This window comes from Balaenoptera ricei, chromosome 6 (genome assembly GCF_028023285.1).
Source record: "Balaenoptera ricei isolate mBalRic1 chromosome 6, mBalRic1.hap2, whole genome shotgun sequence".
NCBI classification, from domain to species: Eukaryota; Metazoa; Chordata; class Mammalia; order Artiodactyla; family Balaenopteridae; genus Balaenoptera; species Balaenoptera ricei.
In genome coordinates, this window is record NC_082644.1 from 28,913,491 (window position 1) to 28,923,135 (window position 9,645).

Consider the following 9,645-nt stretch of genomic DNA (forward strand, 5'->3'; position numbering starts at 1 on the left):
CTCCACTTTTTATTCTACAGGATTTAAAAGACAAAAGCATAAAATATATTTATAAATATGTTAGTAGGTACACAGTATATAAAGATGCAACTTACAACATCAATAAAATAAAGGGGGGGCAGAGATGTAAAGGAGTAAAGTTTTTTTATGTGATCAAAATTGGTTTGGTATGAATTTTAAATAGTTATAACTTTAGAATGTTATAACATCCCCAATGTTAACCACAAAGATAATATCTATAGAATATACACAAAAGGGAATGAGAAGAGAATCCAAACGTGTTACTACAAAAATTAACTGAACACAAGGGGAGGCATTAATGGAGGAAATAAGGGACAAAATATTCTATAAGACTTAAGGACAACAAATAAAATGGCAACAGATAAGTCCTTCACCAACACTAATTACTATAAATGTAAATGTGTTAAACTCTCCAATCAAAAGACATAGACTGGCAGAGTGGATTTAAAAAAACAAAACAGGATATAACTGCGTGCTCTCTACAAGAGACTCACCTACCTAAAGACACAAATAGGTTCAAAGGATGGAAAAAGATATTCCATGCAAATATCAAAAGAGAGCAGAGGTGGTTATACTAATATCAGACAAAATAGACTTTAGTTAAAAAAAAATTGTAACAAGAGACAAGAAGGGGGCTTCCCTGGTGGCACAGTGGTGGAGAATCTGCCTGCCAATGCAGGGGACACGGGTTCGAGCCCTGGTCTGGGAAGATCCCACATGCCGTGGAGCATCTGGGCCCGTGAGCCACAATTACTGAGCCTGCGCATCTGGAGCCTGTGCTCCACAATAAGAGAGGCCGCGATAGTGAGAGGCCCGCGCACCGCAATGAAGAGTGGCCCCCACTTGCCACAGCTAGAGAAAGCCCTCACAAAGAAACAAAGACCCAACACAGCCATAAATAAATAAATTAATTAATTAAAATTAAAAATTAAAAATAAAAAAGAGGCAAGAAGGACATTATATAATGATAAAAGTCAATCCAACAGGAAGATATTACAATTATATGTGCAAGAAACAGCAAAGCTTCCATATATATGAAGCAAACATTGTCATAATTGAAGGGAGAAATAGACAGCTCTACAATGTGAGTAGACTTCAACACTGCACTTTCAGTAATGGTTAGAAGCTCAATAAGGATATAGAGCACTTGAACAACACTCAACCCAAACATTCACCTCCCCAGATGTGAAGCCACAAATCTGTTATGAAACAACCCACATGTGACAATGTGGCCTTAATCATACATTGGCCTTTATACACCTAAACACATTTGCCCTTAGCTTCCTCATACTCCTTAGCAAAATACACACACAGCAAAGGAACAGGCTCTGAACAGATACAATGTGGTAGACTGTATCATTAAGAAGAATATGTACTGCCCCTTTCTGTGGTGTTTCTGTCTAAGAGAGTATACATACCACCCAGTTGAACTCAGGTGTGGCCATGTAACTTACTCCGGCCAATAAAATGTGAGTGAAAATGCCATGTATAACTTCTGATAAGACACATTCCCCTCTGTTGCTGTTCCAGATGGGGCTGCTTCATCCATCTAGATCCAAGGTGAAGAGGACAGGGAACCAATCTAAAACTAACCAATGGAGGATATGAAACATAAATGAGAAACAAACCTTTGTTGTTGGAAGTCACTGAATTATTTGTTACATTGGATACTCCAGCATACCCCACATACCAAAGCATAGAAAACACTACATTCCACACATACACATGCTCACACACACATACATTCACACATACCTCCAAACTCCACCCATATAAACATACAATATATTAATACTCTGGAAAAATGCCTATCACACCCAGCTGGACTCAGAATAGATACAACCATTCAGCCCCCGAAATACACACACACACCCACATCCCCTCAAAACTCCCAAAATATGCATCCCCAACTCCCTATAGTTAAAAATACACACATCTAGAACCTTACATGACCCAAATACACATAGACACACCAATCCCCATCCCCAAATGCATATATATGTCATCCTAGCCTTCTCAAATACATGCATAAAACCTTCACAAGCTATGAATTCACACATACCCTATCCCAGCAGAATTCAACATGTATTTCACATAGCCTCACCCTCCTCAGATACACATGCACTCTCCCTACAGTCTGAATATTCACATAAACCACCCAAACTCTAGCTTGCAACATAACCCACAAGAACCTTCACATATACCTTCATACATACCCTCAACCCCACCACAAACAGGAGATTTCAAGCTTCCATAATGTATACATAGCCCCTCAAATCCCATTTTCACACACTGCCAACCTGAAATGTGCACACAGACAGACACACTATCTTGAACACATACACACACAACTCCCACAACCTGAACATGCACATTTTTCTCCCACCCTCAGGATGAAAATTAAAATGGATGGAACTGGAGATTATCATACTAAGTTAAGTAAGACAGAGAAAGACAAATATCATATAATATCGCTTATTTGCAGAATCTAAAAGAATGACAAAAATGAACTTATTTACAGAACAGAAACAGACTCACAGACTTAGAGAATGAACTTATGGTTACCAGGGGGAAGGGGGGGGGGGAGGGATAGATTGGAAGCTTGGGATTGACATGTATACACTGTTATATTTAAAATAAAATACCTTTCCATGAATAAATAAAGAGTAATTCATAACTATTTTAAAAAAAAAGGATTCAAGGTGTATGGGGTGGACTCTGTAGAATACTGGCACCTGCAACCTAGATCCTGTCTCAGCAAAGTACCTACTTTACTGGTTGCTGATGTGCTGTTGGAAGACAGCTTTGGCTGCTGGTCCCTTAGGGTTGCTTTAGCTATACACAGTGCCCTGCCAATTTTTATCTCTCCCTGGATAGGCTTCATATCCAGTGGCCAAATCAAGCAAGGGACAAATCAGCCTGAAGACAATTCTATCAAGAATTAATTTTTAGCCCTATGACTGCACATTAGATCCAGTGAAACTGTTTGGGAACCTGAGTCTGATTTCTACTCAGCCCAATGATGCTCCCTTTTTTTTTTTTTCCCCAGTTCTTTTTTAAAGAAAACATCCTGCTCACAAAACTCTGACGCAAAGACAATTCCAGGGAACCAAACTGAGGTAAGATTTATTGTTTTTTTACAAACAAAAATTTTTAGAATGGCTTGTACCTTAGGTGTGTAGAATTTTTTCTATCTTTTTTCTTCTCATTTTGGTCTCCTTTCTGTCCCCAGCCATTTTTCCCTTTTTTTCTTTCTTTAGGTGTCCTAGTGGTCCTGAGTGACCCCTGCTGCAAGCGGTGGCCTCCCTTTCTAGGGTGTCCCAGTCAACTTTAGAGGGCCCAGGGTCCACATCCAAGAGAGCAGTGGTTGTGGCATCCTGATTTTGTGACAGTGTGGTTTTGATTAGGAGACTTTTAGCATGCTAATGGGCAGCAGCACTTAGGAGATTCCAAGCAGGAGATCTGTAATCTCAAATCAGTTGATAAACCTCCTCAGCTATCTTAGGGGGAATGAGAATGAAGTGCTCCTTCTCTTTGACAAAGCTTCTTACCTTGACTGACCAAACTCTATTAGGCTCCCCTAAACTTTCCAACTAGGCTTTCTTCTATATTCCTATCTGCATTGTCTGATTTTAGCAAGAATCTTGCCACATCAGTGTGGCCAGAATCCCCCAGCCTTGATATCTGATCACCCTGGATATCTAATTAGGTTCCTCATTCTCCACCACTCTCCTGGTGATGTCTGATTACCCAAGCCTGCCATTAGCAAGAATCCTGTTAGGTAAGCTTAGCCAGAAACCCCTTACCACTGATGTTCCTCTTAGTAGTTTTCCATCCACTGACCCACACGCTGCTCCTTGGGTATAAATCCCTACTTACCCATGCTATATTCAAAATTAAGCCCAGTCTCTCCACCTGCCACTTCAAGACCCTATTGCAGTGGTCCCTACAACCATCGTGATGGTCCCCCTTGAATAAAGTCTTACCCTTCTTTAACAAGCGTCATGAATAATTTTCTTGTTTAAAAGTTAGAATATTATTTTTTCTTTAACACCCTTTCCCTTTTTCATTAAACACTGAGCCACCAGTCTTCATCAATGGGATACCTTATACTCTACTGTATTGAAGTATGAAATGCAACAGAAGCAACTTAAGCAACAACAGAAAAATTTGCCTTCAAGCAACATTTAAGCTCTTTTGTGTGCCATGGCTTCCATGAGAGCACCCCATGATGAACCCAGTGGGTTCCTATAGTGCACCTGAGACAGACACCTGGACTCTTTGCCAGGGACACCCTCTAAAAGGACAGGCCAATGCAATCTCTTACAGAATGGGGAGACTCAGTTGAGCAGTGACAAAGATTCTTTTTTTGTCTTTTTTTCTTTATTTTTATTTTTTTTTATTAAAGTATAGTTGATTTACAATGTTGTATTAATTTCTGTGGTACAGCAAAATGATTCAGTCATATATATATATATATATATATATATATATACATTCTTTTTTATATTCTTTTCCATTATGGTTTATCATAGGATATTGAATATAGTTCTCTGTGCTATACAGTAGGACCTTGTTGTTTATCCATTCTATACATAATAGCTTACATCTGCTAACCCCAACCTTCCACTCCATCCCTCCCCCAACCCCCTCCCCCTCAGCAACCACAATTCTGTTCTCTATGTCTGTGAGTCTATTTCTGTTTTGTAGATAGGTTCATTTGTGTCATATTTTAGATTCCACATATAAGTGATATCATATGGTATTTGTCTTTCTGACTTACTTCACTTATTATGATAATCTCTAGTTGCAAAGATTCCTTTTTTAACCAAACTTTAGTCAGGCTCCTCTGAACCCTCTTCTCAACTAGGTCCTGACTTTGGAATTCTGTGTCCATCTTTGCATTGCCTAGTTTTATCAAGAATCCTGTCAAATCAGTTTAGCCAGAATCCTCCATATTTGATCACCCTTGATATATGACCAAATTCTTCCTCCCCCACCATCCTCCAAGTGATGTCTGATCACTCTGGCCTCCCTTCATCAAAAATTCTGCTAGATTAGTTTAGCAAAAAGTACTCCACCTTCCCAGTAATTTCTACCCACTGACCCCTCAACCTGCTCCTTGGCTATAAATCGCCACTTTTCCTTTTTGTGTTCATAGATGATCCCAGTCACTTTCCCCTATTGAAATAATATTGACGTCCATTCCAACAGTCCTGAATAAGGAGTTCCTTACTATCTATAATAAAAATCAGAATACTTTTTTTCTTTAACAGCAGCCTACAAGAAGTGACATCAACAAGAAGGTCGAATAAGTTGTCCCTCATCATATCCCACTCTCAATAACAACTGGGCATCTGTCCATAGACAAAAGTGTTTTTGTGGGAGCTGTGGAACCCAGCACCAAACAACAAGTGGCCAGAGAGGAGTCTCACATACTTGTGTATCCAGTAATGGGCATACAGACCTTGGTCCAGCTGTGGACCCTGAAGTGGCCTGTGTTCCAGCTCCAGCTCCTCTTGGCCATGGTCCAAGAGCCCCTGGAGAACAGTGGCTTAGATAATCACCCACAATAAAAGAGTCTTTGTGAGAATCCAGGTTTCCAGTGAAGAAGCTCTGGCACACTGTTGGAGCAAAATAATCCAAGATTGAATACATTGGGGAAGATAAGAGGAACAATTAAGACATTACCTGTGTCACCCCTCCTCCAAAGAATCACAGTTTAAGGCAAAGAGAGAGCCCTTCTTGGCCCATGATTTCTCCCTTGGGGGAGAGTGAGGGTGTGTAAGTGAGCACTCAGCTTACCCTGCTGTGCAGGAAGCTCCCAAAGAAGAACATTATTTCTCTTGCCCCATCCAGAGTAACTGAGTCATGAGCTGCGTGACGGGGGGGTGGTGAGTAGGTAGCACATCAGCTAGGGCTCAGATGGTATCAAAGGGATGTGGATTCTACTAACCACACCACAGACTCCATTGGGAGACCCACCAACAAGCTGCTGGACCACTCACCCATGTATTACCCCAATTGCCCCATGGGTATTTACAGTGCTACACACACATCACCCCCACACACTTCCACTCCTTGGTTGGCTCTCTGTGCAGTCTCCTAACAGTTTAGAGAACAGGGTTTTGCAGATGACTAATGAGCATATGTAGAAAGCCAGCCTGAGTCTGCAGACTTGAGAGAGACCCAGGTCTCTCTTAAGCATTTAGCACTGCTCTTGGGAAAGCAAAAGCCCAGCCTGGTGCATTGCAGGATTGAGGGAAGGCATACAAGCTTAATAATGTCACAAGAAGGAATAAGTGTGAAGCATACCCACAGAATGTCTAAGGAAGCCACAGAATCCCTAGCAGGGCTAACGGAAGGCATTTCTCAAAGACCAAAAGAAGTGACTGATAGTTCAGATGTGAAGACAGCAACACAAGTCTCCAAGGAACATGAAAACTCAAGGAAACATGATGGCACAAAAGGATCACAATGATCTTCCAATAACAAATCCCAAAGACATGGAGATATGTGATTTAGTTCATAAAGAATTCAAATTAGCTTTTTAAGGAAGCTCAGTGAGCTACAAGAAAACACAAAAAGACAATTCAAAAAATCAAGAAAACGAGATAGAAATCATAAAAAGAATCAAAATAAATTAAGGAGCTGAAGAATGCAATGAATGAAATGAAAAATGCAATAGAGCATCAACATCAGAATGGATCAAGCAGAGGATTATATGAAGTAGAAGACAGGACCATTGAAATTATCCAGTCAGAGGAGAAAAAAAACGAATATAGAATAAAAAAGAGTGAAGAAAGCCTACATGTATTTTGTGATACCATCAAGAGAAGTAACCTAATAATTATTATAGTCCCAGAGGAGAAGAGTGAGAAGGGGGCAGAAAGTTTATTTAAAGATATAATAGTAGATAACTTCCCAAATGTGGGAAGAAATTTGGCCATCCAAGTCCATGAAGCCCATAGGTACCCAAAGAAAATCGACTCTAAAAAGATCTCCTCCAAGACACATTATAATAAAACTGTCAAAACATCAGTTTTATTTTGTTGGTTGGGTTAGATTATATTTAGAGAGAATCTTAAAAGCAGCAAGAGAAAAGAAGCGTATCACCTACAAGGGAACACCCAAAGGGCTATCATCAGATTTCTCAGCAGAAACAGACTAGGAGAGAGTGAGATGATAAATTCAAAGTGAAGAAAGAAAAAACTGCCAACAAAGAATACTTTATCCAGCAAAGATGTCCTTTAAAAATGAAGGAGATAAAGACTTCCCCAAACACACAAAAGCTGAGAAAACTCATCACCACTAGATCTGCCTTACAAGAAATGCTGAAAGGAGTTCTTCAAGCTGAAATGAAAGGATGCTAGTGAGTCACATGAAAACATATGAAAATATACAACACACTGGTAGAGATAAATATGTAGTCAAATTCAGGCCATTCTAACACTATAATATGGTAGCGTATTAATGACTTCAACTCTAGTAAAAACACTATAATAATTTGTTAATGAACAAACAATATAAAAAGAGGTAAATTGTGACATTGAAAATATAAGAGAGGAAAAAGTAAAAGGATAGGATTTTATGAGATCAAACTTAAGTTTTTATCAGCTCAAAATAAACTTTTTATCTATAAGATGTTTTGTGTAAGCCTCATTGTAACTGCAAAGCAAACACCTACAGTAGATACACAAAAGATAAAGAGAATCACAGCATATATAATGGAAAATCATTTCACAAAGGAAGACAGCAAGAGAGGAAGAAAGGAACAAGGGAACTACAAAAGAGCAAGAAAATGTTAATAATATGGCATACCCGGACAACCCTCAGAATGGGAGAAAATATTTGCAAATGAAGCAACTGACAAAGGATTAATCTCCAAAATATACAAGCAGCTCATGCAGCTCAATATCAAAAAACAAACAACCCAATCCAAAAATGGGCAGAAGACCTAAATAGACATTTCTCCAAAGGAGACATACAGATTACCAACAAACACATGAAAAGATGCTCAACATCACTAATCATTAGAGATAATGCAAATCAAAACTCCAATGAGGTATCACTTCGCACCAATCAGAATGGACATCACCAAAAAATCTAGAAACAATAAATGCTGGAGAGGGTGTGGAGAAAAGGGAATCCTCCTGCACTGTTGGTGAGAATGTAAATTGATACAGCCACGATGGAGAACAGTATGGAGGTTCCTTAAAAAACTAAAAATAGAGCTACCATATGACCCAGCAATCCCACTACTGGGCATATACCCTGAGAAAACCATAATTCAAAAAGACACATGTACCACAGTGTTCATTGCAGCACTATTTACAATAGCCAGGACATCGAAGCCATCTAAATGTCCATTGACAGATGAATGAAGAAAGAAGATGTGGCACATATATACAATGGAATATTACTCAGTCGTAAAAAGGAACGAAATTGAGTTATTTGTAATGAGGTGGATGGACCTAGAGTCTGTCATACAGAGTGAAGTAAGTCAGAAGGAGAAAAACAAATACCATATGCTAATGCATATATATGGAATCTAATAAAACGGTACTGCTAAACCTAGTGGCAGGGCAGGAATAAAGATGCAGATGTAGAGAACAGACTTGAGGACATGGGTGGGGAGGAGAAGCTGGGATGAAGTGAGAGAGTAGCATTGACATATATACACTACTAAATGTAAAATGGATGGCTAGTGGAAAGTTGCTGCATAGCACAGGGAGATCAGCTCGATGCTTTGTGACCACCCAGAGGGGTGGGATAGGGAGGGTGGGAGGGAGGCTCAAGAGGGAGGAGGGGATATGGGGATATATGTATATATATATAGCTGATTCTCTTTGTTGTACAGCAGAAACTAACACAACATTGTAAAGCAATTATACTTCAGTAAAGATGTTAAAAAAATGGCATATCCATCAAAATTACTCTAAATGTAAATGGATTAAATTATCCAATCAAAGACATATGCTGCTACAAGAGAATCACTTCAGCTTCAAGGATACATATAGACTGAAATTGAAGAGATGGAAAAAAGATATTTCATGCAAATGGAAAACAAAAGAAAGCAGGATAGCTATACTTATATTAGACAAAATAGACTGTAACATGAGACAAAGAAAAGTTTAAAAGCTGTAACAAGAAACAACAAGGACTTACTGTATAGCACAGGGAACTATATTCAATATCTTGTAGTAATCTATAATGGAAAATAATAAAATAAAAGAATATATATATATATATATATATATATCCAAATTACTTTGCTGTACACCTGAAACTAACACAATGTTGTAAATCATTATTGTAAATCAACTATACTTCAATAAGAAAAAAAGCTGTAACAAGAGAAAAAGAAGGTCATTGTATAAAGATAGAGGCCAACTCACCAAGAGGATATAACAATCACAAATATATATGCGCCCAACTTAAATATATTAAGCAAATAATACAGATCAGAAGGGAGAAATAGACAATATAATTATAGTAGAGTGTGTCAATACACCACTTTCAACAAAGGATAGATTGTCCAGACAGAGAATCAGTAAGGAAATATACTTTATTTGATGGTCTATACTTTAGACCAAATGGACTTAATAGACATATATAGAACAT

General features: G+C 38.6%; 1 long non-coding RNA gene across 1 annotated transcript; it reads right to left on the reverse strand.

The window, feature by feature from the left end:
- Positions 1-1,500: 1,500 nt before the first annotated feature.
- Positions 1,501-9,235, reverse strand: LOC132366921 (uncharacterized). Its single transcript, XR_009503603.1, has 3 exons — positions 9,190-9,235; positions 5,489-5,645; positions 1,501-1,609 (listed from the first exon to the last, which is right to left on the reverse strand). It is a non-coding gene; the product is annotated as an uncharacterized LOC132366921 (long non-coding RNA).
- Between the last annotated feature and the right edge of the window lie 410 nt (positions 9,236-9,645).